Source organism: Sceloporus occidentalis, unplaced genomic scaffold (assembly GCF_023333645.1).
Source record: "Sceloporus occidentalis isolate IW3139 unplaced genomic scaffold, rSceOcc1.0.p SCAF_2, whole genome shotgun sequence".
In the NCBI taxonomy this organism is placed as follows: Eukaryota; Metazoa; Chordata; class Lepidosauria; order Squamata; family Phrynosomatidae; genus Sceloporus; species Sceloporus occidentalis.
In genome coordinates, this window is record NW_028316982.1 from 244,970,409 (window position 1) to 244,992,019 (window position 21,611).

Consider the following 21,611-nt stretch of genomic DNA (forward strand, 5'->3'; position numbering starts at 1 on the left):
TGGATGACAGAATTGTCATTAAATCTGCAGATGATACTAAGTTAGGAGGAATAGCTAATACTCCAAAGGACAGGATCAAAATTCATAATGACCTGAATAGACAAGAAAGCTGGGCCAAAGCTAATAAAATGAAATTCAACACAGAGAAATTTAAGGTACTGCACTTAGGGCGGAAAAATAAAATGCACAGATATAGGATGTGGGGACACCTGGCTAAAAAAAACTACTTGTGAAAGGGATCTAGGAGTCCAAGTAGACCACAAGTTGAACATGAGTCAACAGTGTGATGTGGCAGCCAAAATGGCCAATGCAATAGAATGCATCAATAGAAGTATAGTGTCTAGATCAAGAGAAGTAATAGTACCACTATATTTTGTTCTGGTCAGGCCCCACCTGGAATATTGTGTCCAGTTCTGGGCACCACAATTTAAAAAGGATGTGGAGAAACTGGAGCGTGTCCAAAGGAGAGTGACTAAAATGGTGAAGGGTCTGGAAACCATGCCCTATGAGGAACGACTTAGGGAGCTGGAGATGTTTAGCCTGGAGAAGAGAAGGTTAAGAGGTGACATGATAGCCCTGTTTAAATATTTGAAGGGATGTCATATTGAGGAGGGAGCAAGCTTGTTTTATGCTGCTCCAGAGACTAGGACACGGAACAATGGATGCAAGCTGCAGGAAAAGAGATTCCGCCTCAACATTAGGAGGAACTTCCTGATAGTAAGGGTTGTTCAACAGTGGAACACACTTCCTCGGAGTGTAGTGGAGTCTCCTTCCTTAGAGGTCTTTTAGCAGAGGCAGGATGGCCATCTATCGGGGATGTTTTGATTGAGATTTCCTGCATGGCAGAATGGGGTTTGACTGGATGGCCCTTGTGGTCTCTTCCAACTCTACAATTCTATGATTCTATGAAAATGCACAGAACAGAAAATTTTAGCACAGAACAATTTTCCAGGAAAAGTCTCAAAGGGACAAAGAATCTCATTGAACTGAACAGTGACGGATTGCCGCAACGGAACAGAACAAGGCCTTTTGGGGGACACTTTGCCATGTGGTAAAATTTGTTTTGGGGCAGTCGTGATCGCACACGAGGGTCCTCTTTTCGTACCTGTAACGGGCCAAAAAATGGGTGTGATAAAGTCCTAAGAAAGCTACAATTCAGGGTTCAAGATTATGGGGAGCCCATAATATCCCTCCAGGGATGCGGTGGTTTAGAGATTAAGTCACCTGTTACGATGATGAAGATGAGAAGGTTGGCAGTTCAAGCCCCAAAGGCTGCATGATGGGGGGAGTTCCCATCACTAGTCCCAGCTTCTGCCAACTGAGCAGTTCGAAAGCATGCACAGAATCATTTACTCTAGCAGAGTGTGTCAGTGTATGAGTCTGTTCCTAATTACATGCGATCAGCAGTCCCGGTGGGAAGGTAACAGTGTTCAGTGCAGTCATGTTAACCACATGACCACCCGAGTAGTCCTTGGACAATTCTAGCTCTTCAGCTTAGTAACAGAGATGTGCACTGCCCCTTACAGTCGGTTTTTTATGACTAGACATTCATATCTAGAGACTACCTTTACCTTTTTATAATATCCCCCAATACAAAATGTACAACACTGGCGCGTTCCGGACAGGCCCTATGGGGCGCCGTCGTTACATGCGAGGGGTGGCGCTTCCTGACGCGCCTTGCCCCTCGCGCGTAACGACTACGTCAAAATGGCAGCGCCGCATACAGATGGGCGCCACCATTTTGACATCGCAGACGTGCAGCGTCCGGACGTTGCGCACCGGAAGTGGCACCGCGAATGCATGCCTCGCGCCTTGCAGCACCTCTTCCGGGGCACAGGAAGAAGCCCCATTTTGGTGCTTCTTTGTTGCTGCGCCCGGGAACCGCGTGGTTTGGCTGCTGCGGTTCTCGGATGCAGCAACCGGCAGCGGTGCAAGATCGCCCGTTTTGGGCAGTCTGTAACGCGCCACTGTTAGAATAATACACACTTTGGTAATGTCCTAGAACGGGGGGGGGGGGGGAATAATGTCTAGCTGCAAATCCCAGCCCCCCTCACCAACACAGGTAATGGTAAACTATAATGGGAGCTAGGGCTTTATCACACCAGACTGCTAAGATGCCACAATCGCATTAGTGTAGGAAATGTAAACATATCAGTTTGAAGATAGTCATTTTCACGCAGCTCTTCAAAAGTGCCACTGTGCTGCTATAGTGTGCTGTAGAAGGCTCAGTATTCGGTATGGTGGCCTCTACAGCCCCAACTTCCTGCCCTATGCCCTTTCCAGCCTGCCTTTTGGACTGTATTTTTATTTTAACAATAGCAATAGCACGCAATTTCTATACTGCTTATCAGTGAACTAACACTCCCCAGGTGGTTTACAATATGCAAGCAATTGCCCCCAACAAGCTGGGTACTCATTTTACTGACTTACAAATGGATGGAAGGCTGAGTGGCCCTTGGAACCTTCCTCTAGGATTAAATTTACAACATTGTGGCTGCAATACCAGAATTTAACCTCTGCGCCACCAGAGCTCCTAAACTATTTTATTTTAATTTATTTTCTATTGTGCAGTTACAGCAATTAAGAAGGAAGGAAGGAAGGAAGGAAGGAAGGAAGGAAGGAAGGAAGGAAATTCGTAAAAAAGAAAGAAAAACAGTGAGGGGGAGACAAGCTTAATCTTGTTCATTTGCAGTACATGACTGCCTGCATATTGGAACTGTAGCAGGAGAAACTTATCACACATGAATCAATAGTGGAAAAGCAGCACAACTGGGAGGCATTGAAAGTTTTGATGGGACAGGGAATTCACCAACATCAGGAGGATGGACTTTATCATACAATGCTGCCAAAGAGAAATTACAGCAGGATAGTAGCATCTGCGGCCATACCTTATAACTCAACATCGTGTCTGTTTTGTATCTCCTTTGTCTTCCACTTGTTCCTGGAGCGCTCCTTTTCATTGATGGGCAAAAGGCAACCTGAGGTGATAAAAGTCCCCTGCCAATGAAGAGCAGAACGTGATTGTCACCCCACCTTAAACTATGTTAGGATTAAGAGGCTGTTGGAATTTTGGGGCTTCAAGATGTTGTTGGGACCCTAGGATGAGGGTGTCAAAGTAGAATCACAGCAGGATTGTACCATCTGTGGCTGTACCTTATCACACGATGCCATGTCTGCCATGTAGCTACTTTGGCTTCCACCTGGTCAAAGTATGACAGCCGCACCTGACCATCTTGGTTTCCAGAAAGAGTTTAGGCTTAATCTGTTCAAGAACCCATTTATTCATCTTTTTTGGCTGTCTACAGTATCCTCAGCACTCTTCTCCAGAACTTCATTGATTTTCTTCCTATTGGCTTTCTTCATTGTCCAGCTCTCACATCCATACATGGTGATGGGGAATACAATGTCTTATACAGTTCTGATGCTTGTGCTCAGTTGTATATCTTTACTCTTTAGATTCTTTTCTAGTTCTTTCATAGCTGCCCTTCACATTCCTAGTCTTCTTCTGATTTCTTGACTGCAGTCTCTGTTCTGGTCATTGTTTGGTCCAAGGTATACAAATTCTTTTCATATTTCAGTTTCCTTATTGTCTAGTTTGAATTTCTACAGATCCTCCGTGGTCATTATTTTTGTTTTCTTTATGGTACTTCCAAAGAAAATTTGTTTCAGATTGAGCTACAAATACTTGTATGTCTAACAACCGTGTTTAACTCGATTTGTGCATAGCTTACCTACCTGGTTTGCAGGTTTAGATCATACTGAGTAAAGCTCTTTTCATTTTATGGAGACTTTCATAATTACACATCTTCTGATGATGGTAAATGTAATTCTGATCATGCCCTTCTAAAAATGCCTCAGATTAAAAGCTTTTACGGACTCTTTAGGCTATGGGCCTGCAATTACAGAAAATGAACTGCATCTTAGCTTTCCATTGAAATTAATAACAGCACTTCTCCAATTGACTCAGTCAGTAGTTAATGGAATAAACGGCATATTTCACTACAATATGGTTTTAAAGCCATTTGAGGAAGAATCTGTGTTTCAAATGGGATAATAATTCACAGAGTACAAACTCATCTTGGGGCAGGTTTTGTAGAATCCCAAATATGTCCTGATTTTTAAGATGTAATGGATTGACAATTATGAACTGTTTGAATCTGATCTTCCTTGCTCTGTGCAGCTTGGAACAGTGCCTTTCATACTAGCAGAAGTGCAAAAGGAAAGGTAATCCATGCAAAAGGGAAGATAAACTGAAGGATGACTGATGAGGTACAACAATCTTCCAGATGTCCTGTATTGCAGCACTCATTTTTGCTATCTGACATGGCCATAGTTCAACATATCTGGTGGGTGTCAGATTGGAGAGGCCTAATTACTTTTCAAGCTAACATCTCCATGAGCAGCCTCTGCTTCAGTGGCACCTTAAAGACTAATTTTAGCATTAACTTGTGTGCATGTAGGTCATGTTATAATAAAAATTTTAGCCTGTAAGATGCTGCTTTTGCTACAACAGAGTTGCCCTTTTGCCCTGGAAGTAGAGCTACTTATGAGTAAAAGGCTTACTTACCAGTTTGAAACAGCAGGTAGAGGGGGGACCTTTCACAAATAGGTCTGGCAATTAAGAATATAAGAATTCCAGCTTGATGCTTGAAAGGGGGCCTAAGTGTCCCCGTTATTGCTAGTAGTAGATGTAGTGCAGATTTCTTGAGGGTGATCCCAAAAAAGTTCCAGAATTGTAGCCCCCATAATGTTACAGCAAAAACAACCCTCATAACTTAACAGCCTGCTGTTCTAAAAAGCAAGCAATAAGCCATCCTAGTCAACATGAAGGGAAAGTCTACAACAAATGCAGAATGCAACTTATCGTGTCTAGAAATAATTCCTGTTGAACTCAGGCTTACCTCTGTGTACATATATACATAGCTATGAACTAGGATATAGGTGACACTGTGGTGGTTGTGCTCCTTTAAGTCATTTCTGACTTTTGGCAACCCTGGGTTTTTGGGGGCTAGATTTGTTCGGAGGAGCTTTGCCATTGTCTTTCCCTGATTCTGAGAGCATGCGACTTGCCCAAAGTCACCCAGTGTGATTTATTTATTAATTTAATGTATATCCCATCTTTCTCTCAATAGGAAATCCCAGGCAGCTCACAGTATAGGTTAAAATAAAATACGCCTTAAAACCAACTTAGAATGCAAACAAACAATTTTAAAAATTATGCTATCATCATATTTATTTTTAGCCCCCCCCCCTTTCCCTCAAAACCCGGACTCAAGGCAATTATTAAAAACAATAATTTAAAGCAGTTTTAAAAAATTTAAACTGTAACAATGAGAATAAAAGTGCAGCACATGCCATTAAAAGGCCTGTCTGCAACAGCCAGTTAGCAGTCAAAGGCGTGTCTGAATAAAAAGGTCTTTGCCAGCCAGCAGAAATAAAGCAGAGAAGGGACTAAGCTAGGAGGAAATCCACAGCCTGAGAACAGCCACCAAGAAAGTCCTCTGTAGGCCCTCACCAAATATGCTAGCGACAGTGATGCAAGAGAACTTTCTCTTCCCACAATGGAAGGCTCATGTAGCAAGATGCAGCCTTTTAAATATTCTGTCCTTTAAAGTTGCACTCATATGCACACTTGTTGTGTGACTTCAAGTCATTTCTGACTATCATAGGGTTTTCTTGGCAAGCTTCTTCAGAAGGGGTTTGCCATCGCCTTCCCCTGAGGATGAGAGAGTGTGACTTGCCCAAGGTCACCCAGTGGGCTTCCATGGCCAAATCAGGATTCAATCTTTGGTCTCCAGAGTCCTAGTCCAGTGCTCAAACCACTACGCCACACTGGCTCTGCATACCTGCACACTTACTTGGGAGAAATTCCCACTAAATTCAGTGGGGCTTAATAGCACAATAGGAAGGGCTTGGGATACCTGCTGTTAAAATGTAATAGATAGATAGATAGATAGATAGATAGATAGATAGATAGATAGATAGATGATAGATATGCATCAGTACATGTTGGTTTTAAGAGAGGTCAGCTCCATGGCTCTAATGTATGGCTAGTTCATTTCTGATGTCAGTGCCACTGATTATACTGCATTGTATAAATATATTAATGGAAATACATTTCCTTTATATAATGGCAAAAGAACAAATATATTAAATGACGCACAATCTGTATTCAGAGTGCTTGCTATGTAAATAAGATTTGCTCAATCACTTTTTCTAGTAAGTCCATATTGTAGCATACCCTCCAATATTTCACAAAAGAAAAATGAGACACAGTTTAGTGGCTTCATTAGGGGGCTGCAGGAGGTGCAGAGCCCTGGTGGTGCAGTAGTTAAATGCCAGTACTGCAGCCACAAGGTTGTGAGTATTTACTCCACCATTGGCAAAACGATTTCATTTTAAAATCAAACATGTTTTAACATTTTCCAAGTATGATAGGGCTGCCCAAAACATGGAAACAGATAAGGACATAAAAATGTTTGAAAGTCCATTTTGCATCCATCCTCAGCTCTGCTACAGGCATTTTATCCACAGCTGAAAATCTGCCACAGTAACACAACACACAACAGAATGTATAATATCATATCCAGACTGTATCAAGCTAACTTCTCTATAAATAGAACTTAAAAGACAACAGTCTCCACCCCGCTATGCCAGCATGTTGTGCCAGCAGGGCTCCAAGGTCCACTCAGCCTTCCATCCTTTCGTTGGTCAGTAAAATGAGTACCCAGCTTGTTTGGAGCAATGGGCTTACACATTGTAAACCGCTTAGGGAGTGCTAGTTCACCAATAAGCAAAATAGAAATGTACTTGCTATTGCTATTGCTACTGCATATGGCCAAGTTACATCAGAGTGTAGTCAACACTGCAAAAGTTATTGATGAGGAAGAACACACAAGCTAGGTGAGGTGGCAGCAGTTTACTTTTGTCTGAGCAAACAGGGGTGGGCAGGATTCTGCCCTCTCATCTTCCTTTGCTGAGTTAATGGAGTGCAAACTGCTTTTGCACTTTGAACTCAGTTTGCAGCAACAGAAGTAAGTTGAGGACAAAGGGAGGAAGTGGGAGGAGCAGTGGCATCATTGGGGTGTGTGGGAGAGATGGACTACATCAGGTGAGACCCTGGGAGGGGTGACACCACTGCTCCTCAAATATCTGTGTTTTTGGCAGAAATTGGCTGCGCCATTTGCCTGTTTCTGTTTAAAATGATGTAAGAGAAGGGCTATGTGGGGTGAGGATCAGTGGGAGGAGAAAGAAGAAGCCACAGGGGTTTTTTTTTATAACCAAATTCAAATTTCTTTTTAATTTTTCCTTTAAAACATCACATTTTACCACATTTTCACTTTAACCACATGAGACACACAACCTTAGTGATGCCACTGGGAAGAAGGCAAGAGAAACTGGGACTTTTTAAAAGCAGCGGAAAAAGTGTTATGGTAGAGAATTAATCAGTACTCTTCCTATCAAAGTTGCATGGCAGAATTCATTCAATCAATTCATTTATACCCAGCTTTCTCCTGCCAAGGGATGCAAGAAGGCTTACAAAATAAAAATAAAATATTCTAAAATAAAAAGTACTGAAAGCTTATCTCTGTTTACTCAGAAGTAAATCTCACCATGTTCTATAGAAAATACTGCCAGGCAAGTGTGGATAGCAGTCCAGATTTAATGGTGCAATTGTTCTCTTATACATTTACCCAACTCTGTTCATTTCAATGTGAGCATAATCCATGCTGGATTAGGCCACTGCCCTCTCTGTGCCAGCAGTCTGTTTCCACAATGGGCAATGAGATGCCCCAGTGAGAAGCCTCCAAGAACTGAAGGGGGTAAGAAAGAGGATGTGTTTACATACGAACATACTACACATGTGTGATACCCAGTTTCAAAAGCAATGCAGAGTAACAGCTCCCCCAGGATAAGCTCCTGTTTACTGAACTCCCTATCCTCGATCAAACTTTTCACAAATGTATGCTGAAGCCAAGGGACTGGCTTTCCTAATGGAAATGCTGACAGACCTTTACTTATAGCGCTATAGAGAGTGGCCCTGTAATTATTCAATTGCCTAATTCCATTTATCTTCCATGAACCATTATGGGCTGCTGACATGCTGCAGCTTCCATGGCACAATACCTAACTGAGTCTAATGGACTCTAGGCAAAGTCAGTTAAATGGAATAAGGTTTGTGCCTGATTCTCAAAAGCTATTATTTTATAAATGAAGGCAGGTGGGTGCATTTACATTATTAGGATAAATATTTATGAACTGTATCTCTGATACACGGCATTACAAAAGCATTATCTTCCAGGGTTCTCCCCCCCCCCCCCAAAAAAAAAGACATATATACAAAGACCAATATACTCCTGAGTATATTTTGATTATTGCATTGATTGTGGTGCTTCTTTCACAAAGCTACCAGACAGTATAATCTTACAGATGCAGAAATACATATATAGCTTTATTACAGACAATGACCAGCTTCCATAATTATAAACTAAAAAGTATGAAATAAGCAGGTACAAATTACAAATTCAGGAGAATTCTGTTGCATACAGCAACAGAATCACAATTGTGTTCAGTAAGGAACCTGTTAGAGCCAGCCAGTACTGATAAAATTACTAAGAAGGTTTAACAAGCTGCATTCTAGTAGATGGTGGTAAACAACAAAATTTTCCATCTTAAAAGTAATTTCATCAATGAAGGCTGCAAAGAATGAAAATTGTCAAGTCTGCCTAGATAAATATACTAAAATAGGAATAATATATAAAAAAGAGCAGGTGTTCTTGTAGCACAGTCAGTAAAGAAGCACACGTTCAATTGTTTCAACCATGACAGACCTGTTGGGAGTAAGTGATTATGAGTATTTCCTTCTAAAATGGTTGGTACTAAAGCTTTCAAACAAGCCCAGAAGAAGGCTCTAGAGCGGTGGTTTCCAAATGTTGGTTCTCCAGATGTTTTGAACTCAGCTTCCACAACTCCTGATTGTTGGCCAAAGTGAGTAGGGCTTCTGGGACTTGAAGTCCAAAACCCTTGGAGGACCAGAGTTTGGGAAACACTGCTCTAGAGTATTTATACTTCTAGGGCATAAAGATAATTAGCCATGGCAAAAATTTTACTATAATTCCCAGCTGCCAGATAGCTTGAAATCCACACCATGTTTTCCTGAAAAACTACATCATACATCCTTTGATTACAGTGGGCCCTTGGTATCTGCAGGGATGTGGTTCCAGGACCAAAATCCGTGGATGCTCAAGTCCCACTAAATACAGTGGTATAATAAAATGGTGTCCCTTATAAAATAGCTAAAACGAGTTTTGCTTTTTTGGAATGTATATATTTTTAAATATTTTCAAGCCATGGATGGTTGAATCCATAGATAAAGAATTAATGAATATGGATTGTTTGGCTGCCTGATATCTCAGATGTAGTAGTATAGGTGGAAAGAAACAAGGAAGCCACAGCCATGAGTTTGAAGGACTTGAGCAGGGCTATTGATAACAGGCAGTCTTGGAGGTCTCTTATTCATTGATTCCCCTCAGCCAAAGTCAGCTTGCCAGCAATTAAAAACAGCAGCTCTTATACCGATTAAACAAAAAATATCCAATAAGATTAAGAGGTTCTCAAACCCTGTATGCATGGGCCAAAAGGCCTGTGTTCCCCCAGCCTATACAGATGTCATTAGTCCCAGGTCGGGATCAGCCAGTCCAGATGTTAATCCAGCAATTCCGGACTGATCCCTGTCCAAAGAGAACTTAGCCTGGGGCAAAAAGACCCACTGTTTGTTGTGGAGTTTCAAGGAAACTTCAGTGACAGCCGGCACACTGCACAGCCTCGCATGCACCTTACCAGCTTCTGCTGTTGCATCTTCTCAGGAGACCTCTGTCATGGGCTGTAATATTGGCTAGAGCGTCTGGCCATGTAGGAGTAGCCAGATGCCACATTTCTGCCCTTATAGGCTGCAATGAGGGGCTTCTGGGAAAACGTAATAGCAAAGGCAGGTAAGGAATGCACAGCAGCAGTGGCTCCATAGTTTGGGGTGGGGAGGCATGTAAACACTTACCTGCTGCTACGCTAGCCTGGGGACTGACCCCAGCTTGGAGCAAGCTATCCTGCCCATCTGCTTAGGCCCTAAGATCTAAGACAGAAGATCTAAGTGGGCTAGGTTTTAGTTTGCACCAGCAGCTAATGATATGGCTTACGCTTCCAGAGGAATCATCCAGGCTTCCATTCTTAGCAGGTCATTGGGAAGGTACTGTAGGATCTTGAATGTATTTCTCAATAATTTAGATTGTCTTGCTTCCTGGGGTGAAAGCCTTGATCTATACAATGTTGTGAACCATGTAATATATGAGCAAATGTTTTACTTTGAAAAAACTTTTCTCAGAGCCATAGATGTGAATCTCCTTTAGGAAAGAAAATCTGAGGATAAGATTAAGAGATCTTTGAGTATTGCCATGATGATTCATTTAAATACATACAAAAGTGTTTTTTTAAAATATCCCAATAAGAAGCTTCCTTGCTTACACATAAAAAAAGCTGCTTAAACAAGGTCTTTGCCTGCCAGTAAAAGGAAAAGAGTGAGGCAAACAGCTTACCCTCCTGTAGAAGGGTTTTCCAGAGGGTAGGAAGAGCCACTGAGAAGGCTCTCTCCGGTGTCCTCACCAAGTGAGCCTGTGATGGTGGGGGGACTGAAAGAAAGCCATCCCCTGCAGGTCTTAAAACTCTAGCAAGTTCATATTGAGAGATACAGGCTTTATATGTGTGTAAAATGGTTTGAGCACTGGATTATGACTGCAGAGATCATGGTTTGAATCCTCACTCGGCCACGGAAACTCACTGGTTGACCTTGGGCAAGTCACACTTTTGCCTCAGAGGAAGGCAAAGGCAAACCCCTTCTGAACAAATCTTCTCAAGAAAATTCCATATGTCGCCATAAGTGGGAAACAACTGGAAGGCACACAACAACAAAGATGCAGAAAATTAAATGTAAGGTATTCATCTGTTCTACACAATGCAAAAGGTCTCTTCCCTGGACTGTAGACAATGAAACAATGATTGTAAAGGCAAGTGGCTATATGACAAAAAGGCTATCAATCCAGATGTGACTGATGTATTATAAAAAAGACAAATTCCAAATGGCCAGACTTCCAAAAGTACCTGTCCCAATATTTCATTTGTAGTATGGGAGGTGGAGTTGTATGACGACCATTCCTTTACAGAAAGATAATAAAAGGGTGTCAAATATTTGGGAGAAAATAACCAACTTACTGTCTCTTTTTGATGTTCTTAATTGGTAAGTCAACTTGTCAAATAATTCTGAGGACCAAACCCTTTTGAACCATCCCTCAAAGGATCTCCAGTGTTCAGCAATTTACAGTTGTGCGGTATTTCTATGATCTTTTTGAAGCAGGTTATCATTCACTTCCCTGTAAACAGACAACACAGTGATTGTCCTTGGACAGCTGCTCTCAGACAACAGCATCCTAGCACAGTTGCAGGCTTGCATCTTCTCCATCCAAGTTATTTGAATCCCCTGCAGTTTTCTATGAAGAACCTCCAGTAAGACCTCTGCTTCACACTTGAGATTAATTTTCCAATTAAATTTTGCCAAGCTATTATTTTAGAGTAATTTGTTTGAAGGGGAATAGTTTGGGAATAATTACACAAGTTTAAATAATATATGCATATTGACAGCTGCCCTTTACCCTTATAACAATTTTAAAGATACTGTTGGCTTCTGTTTCATCCATTTGCCAACTAGAATATAATTTTGATATAGCTTTTGGCTTAGATCACTGAGTAGTGTAATTTTCAGGGACCTAAAACTAGCATAACCTATAGAAATGGCTTGATGCTATATTGTGTGCTATATCAGGACTGGGATAGTTACACAGATTAGAATCTGAATAATTTTGAAACGTATGCTAGTGGAGGCCCTGTAAAGTTTTCCATAATGCTTTGATGGATGTTTCTAGATTTGCTAAACATAATAAAGAATAATCGGAAAATAAATTTATAAGATCATGTGATACTTTATTTGAATTCCTTCATTATAAAAATGTTCAAATCATTTCTGCAAGTGTCACTGTTGATTCTGCAAACAAGAGTGGGCAGCGATATATAGGAGAGGGGGTCCAGTTTATTAGTGTGCATAAATATATTTTCAAGTATACAGCTATATAATGTAATACGGAAGTCAGATTCATTTATGTCATCGTATTTCTGATTTCTAGGCATGGTTGTGAAAGCTGGACAGTGAAGAAAGCTGACAGGAAGAATATCGACTTATTTGAAATGTGGCTCTAGAGGAGAATTCTATGGATACCATGGACTGTCAAAAAGACAAATAAATGGTTTTGAGAGCAAATCAAGCATGAAATTCCACTAGAAGTCAAAATGACTAAACTTAAGCTGTCATATTTTGGAAAGATCATAAAATGGCATGATTCATAGGAAAAGCCAATAATGCTCAGTAATAAAGAAGGCAGCAGAGAAAAGAAAGATCACATCATATATGGATTGACTCCATTAAGGAAGCCATAGCCCTGAGCTTGTGGGACCTGAGCAGAGGCTGTTGATGGCTGGAGCACATGGTAGTCCTTATAGAGTCACCATAATTGAAAGCCATTTTGACAGCAATTAATAGCAACAACATAAATATCTTTGATTTGTTATACAGTTGTACAATTGAGAAAAATGTATCCCCAAGGCCAAGTCCCTCTAGCAGTTTGTAAGATACAACCATTCTTACATATTGAATGCCTAAAGAACATCAAAAAATAATTGAGTTGTAAGTTATTTACTGATATAGATCTACTGAATAGTATTAGGAGCTTGCCTAATGGTATTTGTGATTTGGTATTTGGGCATAAAGCCATTTGTTCATTCACAGTACATTATGTCATTCAATCTCCATGCAAAATAGCTATTCATATTTTATGATCTTGACATAGAAAAGCTATAGATCTCTGAGCAGAAATTTATAAGTTGGAGATCATTATTATTCTTGAGTCATGCCAACTCTTCATGGGACCATCCAGTAAGTGTGAGGAAGAGTCTATAAACAATTGTAATCTCCCCTCTGAAACTCCTTCCATTCCTAGTAGTTTGTCTAGTTGAAGTGAAAGGATCACTGTTTCAGTTCCCTCATTTAAGATTGGGTGATTTAAATAGCTTTTGTGATCCTCTGTTAGTGAGCACAGGTTGAGAGCATTTAGAAATCTATCTAAAACTGTCTCCAGATCTAGCTCTGATTGGTGTAATTCAGAACAAAAATGACAAAACTCATTATGTCATTGGAAATACAGCCACCCCTCCATATCCACTGATTCAAGAATTCATGTTTTACAATTTTTAAAAAATATACACATTTCAAAAAGCAAACCTTGATTTTGCCATTTTATGCAAGGGATGCCATCTTACTGTGCCATTGCATGAAATGGCACTTGAGAGTTATCCACAGATTTTTGTATTTGCGGGGAGCCCTGGAATCAAACTCCAGCATATATCAAAGGCCCAGTGTAGTTAATAGGCTACCACTCTTGCTTCTCATCACTGCACTCAGTGATCCAATCAGTGTAATGTCCTTTTATTACCCCAGATATGCATGATAGGCTGTGGCTACTTTTCAGAGAGGAAAAATAACTTTTGCACAGGCTAAGAGATAGACTCTCGCAAGGGATGATCCTAATGTTTGGACAGGTGGGACATGGCCCACCTAGACCTCTACATACCTCCCAATAGCATGGGGGAGGTGTGTGTGTGCACTTTGAGCTTGGAAGGTTGGACATTGGGTGGCAGGGTAGATACAGCTGGCTCCACCTCTGGTGACCCCTTGGCTTTGCCACTAATCCTATTGTCATTTTACTAGTCCCAGTGGGCATCAGCTACCACTGTATCATATTATTCACATAGCCAAGAGCTGAGAGCTGGGTTGGGGCCCAGGGCCTCTGGCAGTGCAATCCCTGTCTCTTTCTTGGCTTGTGGCATACTTGGGTGTGCGTTGTACCAGCAAAACTCCATGAAGCAAATTTTCCATTTTCCATTTAAAAAAAAATCTTGCCCCTTGTCTCAGCAGAAGTACAAACTATTCATACAGTAAAATAGCTATGGAAAGAGGCTAGAATTAAAGGCTGGTAGAACCCAAAAAACAAACAAATACTTCATTTTTATCATTCTGAATGTTCTCTGGTTTGTTTTGATTAAACATGTTCAACAGACCTCATTCCAATTTCCCAATAATTGTTTCTCAAGAATGATATATATAAGTGGCCTATACAGCTACTGTATGAGTTTTTAAAAGTCTGTTGAAGTTTAAACACAGATGATACTAAAGGTAAGAATTATTTGTGTTAATGGGCTTTATTATTGTTATTTTACTAATCTGTTATGTATTAAAGCATTTACAGCTCCTGAGATATTTCTCCCCTGAGTCTACCCTTCCCCATTAATCTTTGCAAGAAACATGAAAACATTTAAATTTCGTTACAATGGGATTTGACTTAATTATGGCCGTTGCCTAATATCACCCTGCTTTACCTGCTTTTGGTCATAAATAGCCACCAAGCCCATAATTTCATAAAGAGTTGTTTTTCTATCTGATGTTCGCTATGTTCAGAATGTTAATAGCTACTATAGCGGAATAGGAATAGGCTTGGTGGAGCCACTTGAAACATAGAAAAATGGCCCAGACATTAAAAAAGATAAAAGGGAAAAGGGCAGTAATGAATTTAGAGGAAAATGAACATTAATGGCACTAACATTACTCATGTTCCACATAACAAATTATTGGAAGTCTGTCAAGCACACCAAATTACCTACTCATCTGCTGTTGTGGGGCCCTTTGGAGCCATCCAAAACCAGCAAAAGCAAGACAATTTGAGCTAATTTTACTATTTATAACAATAGAACAGACCATTAAGATAAATTAATGTCATTATCAAGTTTCTATGAAAATGACAAATACCGCTATTTTGAGCAGCTTTAGAAGCTGTTGACTATAATGAAATCTGCTCTACAGGTACTAAAAAGAAACACTCCATGTAATTATTTTCTAGTAGCTTGTTTGTTTCCTTCCCATTCATTTGCTTTCACCACAATTAGTTCTGTACACAATACGTGGTAACTAAACAGTCAACACTACGCAGGCATTAGGACTAATTGGGCAATTAGGAGGCAGTTCCCATCCTTTTAAGTCCTAAAGAGAGCTAGGAGTAAACATTCTCCAAGCAACAATAACAGCACTACACACAGGCAGAGACTGTCCGAGCTTTAGGGGAATACAAAGTGAGAAAAGAAAGAAAGAGCAAATCAAATGTTCTGCCTAAGGCAACACACAAATCAGATGATTTATTAAATGATATAATCATCGCTCTCAAGAGACCCCATAGTGGGTAAAGCTACCAACCAGCAAAATTGTCTTAAGATGCTGGTACAGCTGCTTGTGGATTCTTCTTAAGGCAATGGCATAGTGGTTTGAGTATTGGACTACAACTCTGGAGACCAAAGTTTGATTCCTTGCTTGACCGTGAAACCCACCTTGGGCAAGTCACAGGCTCCTCAGCCTCAGGGGAAGGCAACTGCAAACCCCCTCTGAACAAATCTTGCCGAGAAAACCTCATAACAACTTGTAGTGGCCATATGTTGGAAATTATTTGAAGGCACACAACAAACATCAAGACTATTCAGCATTTTAGTTGACCATGGGAGAGTGGGGACATGGACACAGAGAGAAACTACCATGTCAATGGGGCAAAAGAATCCCTAGTGTGACCTATAAGGACACCAAGCCCTATCTCCCAAATAGGTTCAGCACCATGGATAGCTCTTTTAAAGTTCACATTGAATCCCAAAGGAGATGTACTAACCCACTGACATAGAAGCAACTAGTCCCACACCATCCTTGATGCATAAACTAGAGCCCATAGTTTATGTAAGTTTATACCTAAGATCATCAATTTATGATGTGCCCCTTACTCTTTGGATATTGACATTTTTATAACTGAAGAAGAAAATGGACTGTGCATACAATACCTGAGTAAAAATCTACATTTGGTTTACTAGAGAGTGTAGAAAACTTAACTGGGGGAGGAGAGGCTTTGTAGTTATTAGAAAATTCAGAGGTGGAAATCATTGCCCTGCTGTAAATTCTTTAGTAATCTATTAATGTATTCTCATGTACCTTCTCTCCCTACATTACAGCCAAAACCCTCACGGATGATCATAGAGCCACAGAATCTATCTGGCCATTGAGTTCTACTCCCTACTCAATGCAGAGTCTCCAGCTAAAATGTCCCCAACAGCCTCTTTTTGAAGATATCCAGAGAAGGAAACAGTGTAATATAGTGGTTTGGGCATTGGACTATGACTCCAGAGAATCTCTAAAGATCAGTGTTCTAATTCACACTTGGCCATGGAAATCCATAGGGTGGTCATGGGCAATTCACACTCTCTCAGCCTCAGAGAAAGGCAAAGGCAAACCTCCTCTGAACAACTCTTGCCAAGAACACACCCTGGTATGTTTGCCTTAGGGTAGCCATAAGTCATAAATGACTTGAAGGTACACAACAATCCTAAGGACTGCAGCGCAGCTTTAGCGCAGCTTCTGGTCTCTTAAGATGCATGTGACATTTAAACAGCATACCTCCAAAGTGACCCAAAGCAGCTTTATTTTGGCCTGTCTGTATGGGTCCTTTGAGACTAATTTTCTGGAAAAAAAGTTTGTAGAATCATACAATTGGAAGATACTTTCTGCCATGCAGAAAGACACAATCAAAGCACTCCCAAGAGATGGTCATCCAGCCTCTGTTTAAAAACCTCCAAAGAAGGAGACTCCACCTCAGTCTCAGGCAGTTTATTCCATCGTCAAACAGTTTTTACTGTCAAGAAGTTCTTCCTAATGTTTACATGGAATCTCTTTTCCTGCAATTTGATTACATTGCTCCATTTGAAGCTCAACATGTCCAAGACGGAGCTTCTTGTCTTTCCTCCTAAGTCCACCCTTCAACACTCCTTTTCTGTCTCTGTGGACAACATTTCTATTCCACCAGTCCAGCAAGCCCGCAGTCTTGGTTTTATCTTTGACTTTTCTCTGTGGTGTACCCCTCAGATCCAGACCACAGCCAAGGCTTGTAGATTCTTTCTATACAATATTGCCAAAATCCGACCATATCTCTCTGCCTCTACTGCCAAGATCCTGGTCCATGCCCTAGTGGTCTCACGACTCGATTACTGTAACGTCCTCCTAGTTGGGCTTCCTCTTTCTCACCTCCATCCTTTAATTTCTGTCCAGCATTCAGCTGCACGCATTATCACTTCCACCCACCGCTCTGAACACATCTCTCCTGTGTTGGCATCCCTTCACTGGCTCCCCCTCCCTTTTCTATTTCAGTATAAGCTCCTGCTGTCGACGTTTAAAGCCCTCCATGGGCTGGCTCCTCCTTACTTATCAGACCTTATTTCTTCTCACCTTCCCACTCGGGCCCTCCGTTCTGGTAGTCAAGGTCTGCTGTCCCAGCCCAGGATTTCCTCTGCCCCATCCCAGATTCGCCCCTTTTCACTTGCTGCCCCTCACTCCTGGAACCTTCTTCCCCCACAAGCAAGAGCCATCTCTTCTTTAACCAGCTTCAAAACGGAGCTGAAGACCATCCTGTTCAGAGAAGTGTTCCCAGGCATTGCATAATTGTCACTTGCTTTTTGTTGTTCTTTTGTTGCCTATTTTATTGAATCATTTCCTGTATTGCTATGTATTTTATATGTATTATCCTACTAGAGAGGCCCCTTCCCCGCCACCTTTCCCTTCTCCTTTTGTGTCGTGTCTTTTTAGATTGTAAGCCCGAGGGCAGGGAACCGTCCAATTAAAAAGATTGTATCATAGAATCATAGAATCATAGAATCGTAGAGCTGGAAGAGACCAGTAAGGCCATCCAGTCCAACCCCCTGCCATGCAGGAAATCCAAATCAAAGCATCCCTGACAGATGGCCATCCAGCCTCTGTTTAAAGACCTCCAAGGAAGGAGACTCTATCACCTTCCGAGGAAGTGCATTCCACTGTCGAACAGCCCTTACTGTCAGGAAGTTCCTCCTAATGTTGAGGTGGAATCTCTTTTCCTGTAGCTTGCATCCATTGTTCTGGGTTCTGTTCTCTGCAGCAGAAGAAAACAAGCTTGTTCCCTCCTCAATATGACATCCCTTCAAATATTTAAATAGCGCTATCATATCACCTCTTAACCTTCTTTTCTCCAGGCTAAACATCCCCAGCTCCCTAAGTCGTTCCTCATAGGTCATGGTTTCCAGACCCTTCACCATTTTAGTCGCCCTCCTTTAGACACGCTCCAGTTTCTCAATGTCCTTTCTGAATTGTGGCGCCCAGAACTGGACACAATATTCTAGGTGGGGCCTGACCAAATGTACAGCGCTGTGTAAATTTACAGCGCTTTATAAACAAAGGTTAATAATAATAATAATAAAATTTCCTAATCTCAGGAGCAGCATAAAACAAGCTTGCTCCAGCCTCAATATGACATCCCTTGTAGTATGAGCTTTTGGAGACTTGGTCTACTTCCTCAGATGCATGGGGTGAACTGTTGTCCAGGAAGGACAGACTGTATTAATAGCCATATAAAGGTATGATAATGAGGTGCAGCTTTAATGATGCTTGTTGAGAGGGAAAGGCAGGTGGAAAGATGTTGCCTAAGACCAGGGTGGGTGGATGACCATATGAATGGCGGAGGTAGTTTTGGAATGTGTTGAGTGCAGCCTCAGAACCAGAAAGGAGATATGATTAAAATTGCTCTTTAACTTTTGTATAAATAATTTTTTAATTGTATTGTTTTTAAAATGCTTATAAACTGCCTTGGATCATGTACAAGAAGAAAGGCAAGATATCAAATAAATTAATTTAAAAAGAAATCACATTTCTGAAAACTAATACAACTGCCACCCTCCTCCTCCTCTTTTCTGCTCTTTCCCCCTTTTTGTTTGCCTGTGGCTAATTAGTGCCATTCTGCCACTAGAGTAATCATCCCCACCTGGAGTATCTTAGCCTGGCCCTGTGCTCCACTGATCAGTTCAGTCAATGTTAAAGTTAATGAAAGGCAATTAGTATGTGAAAGCTCTATCAAACATTTCAGGGCATTTTATTAGTACTATTAGTCAGAGGTTTTACATGTCATAGGATTTTGCTTTTTTCTTAATTAGACCTTCATGAGGGAATATCAAATTTGATGGACCATTTAGTAATTTATTATAAAATAAAGAGTATGTGGGCCCAGGTGAAGCTCTGGTATGTAACCAAGTCCTAGGATGGAGAACCAACAACAGCATTTCAACAGGGACTGAAATTTAGACCCTTGTGCTAGTAACAGTTTTGATGTATTTGTGTGTGTATTTTCTGGGAGGCAGGGAGGGCTGGACATTTGGACTGGCTTGGATGTACAGCCTTGTTCTCTTTTAAAAAGGGAAAGGATATATGAGAAACAGCATGAAGTAACTGTCTGAGTGTTGGACTAAGACCAAGGATTGTTGGTTCTCCATCCTAGGACTTGGTTACATACCAGAGCTTCACCTGGGCCCACATACTCTTTATTTTATAATAAATTACTAAATGGTCCTCAGTCTTCTCAGAAAAGGAAAAGGGTGTTCAACCTGAGGATAATGGAGCAGAGGACAGAATAGGGGAATTTCAGTACAGAATAAGTAAGGAGATAGTAGAGGAATACCTTGTTAATCTAAACGAATATAAATCTCCAGGACCAGATGAACTACATCCAAGGGTATTAAAAGAACTGTCAGGAGTAATATCAGAGCCATTGGCAATGATCTTTGAGAACTCCTGGAGAACAGGAGAAGTCCCAGCAGACTGGAGGAGGGCAAACGTTGTCCCCATCTTCAAAAAGGGGAAAAAAGAGGATCCAAACAATTATCGTCCAGTTAGTCTGACATCAATACCAGGAAAGATTCTAGAGCAGATCATTAAACAGAGAGTCTGTGAACATCTAGAAGGCAATGCCATAATCACAAAAAGTCAACACGGGTTTCAGAGAAAGAAGTCATGCCAGACAAATCTAATCTCTTTCTTTGATAAAATTACTAGCTTGGTAGATGGAGGGAATGCTGTGGATATAGTATATCTTGATTTCAGTAAGGCTTTTGACAAAGTTTCCCATGACATTCTTGTTAACAAGCTTATAAAATGTGGGATAGACAAGGCAACTGTTACATGGATTTGTAATTGGTTGACTGACCGAACACAAAGGGTGCTCAACAATGGCTCCTTTTCATCCTGGAGAGAAGTGACCAGTGGGGTCCCACAGGGCTCTGTCCTGGGCCCAGTGCTATTCAACATCTTTATCAACGACTTGGATGACAGAATTGGAAGCATTCTTATCAAATTTGCAGATGACACCAAATTAGGAGGAGTAGCTAACACTCCAGAGGACAGGATCAACATTCAAGATGACCTGAATAAACTAGAAAGTTGGGCCACAGCTAACAAAATGAACTTCAACAGGGAGAAATGCAAGGGCGGAAAAATAAAATGCACAGATATAGGATGGGAGACACATGGCTGAATGAGACTACGTGTGAAAGGGATCTGGGAGTCCAAGTAGACCACAAGCTGAACATGAGTGAACAGTGTGATGCGGCAGCTAAAAAAGGCCAATGCAATTTTAGGCTGCATCAGTAAGAGTATCGTATCTAGATCAAGGGAAGTAATAGTGCCACTCTATTCTGCTTTGGTCAGGCCCCACCTGGAATACTGTGTCCAGTTCTGGGCACCACAATTCAAAAAGGATGTTGAAAAACTGGAACGTGTCCAAAGGAGGGCAAGTAAAATGGTGAAAGATCTAGAAACCATGTCCTATGAGGAATGACTTAAGGAGCTGGGGAAGTTTAGCCTGGAGAAGAAAAGGTTAAGAGGTGATATGATAGCCCTGTTTAAATACTTGAAGGGATGGCATACTGAGGAGGGAGCTGACTTGTTTTCACTTACTCCAGAGACTAGGACCCGGAGCAATGGATGCAAGCTACAAGAAGAGAAATTCCACCTCAACATTAGGAAGAATTTCCTGACAGTAAGGGCTGTCCGACAATGGAACAAACTCCCTCGGAGTGTACTGGAGTCTCCTTCCTTGGAGGTCTTTAAACAGAGGCTAGATGGCCATCTGTCGAAGATGATTTGATTTGGATTCCTGCATGGCAGGGGGTTGGACTGGATGGCCCTTGCAGTCTCTTCCAACTCTATTATTCTATGAAGGAGCCCAGGAATTTTCTCTCTGCTCAGCTATGATAATCTGTTTCAGTGATCCAGAGCACGTCACACTCTCATTCATTTTAAGAGGAAGGCAATGGCAAAATTCCTCTCAATAAATCTTGCCAATGAAACCCTCTTGAGAAAGTTGCTACAATTTGTAGTCAACTTGAAGGCACATATCCAGCACAATGAAAATTGGAAGAGGACAATTTTTGTTTCAAGAGTTTTACAATGTGTTTTCTGCTAGATTTGTATTTTGATTTGTTTAAACCACAGCATACACAAGTTATGTTTCTAACCACAACTCCTAGCATCCTCAGACAGCATGGGTACAGTCCTGGCTTGACAGTGAGCTAGCAGACCT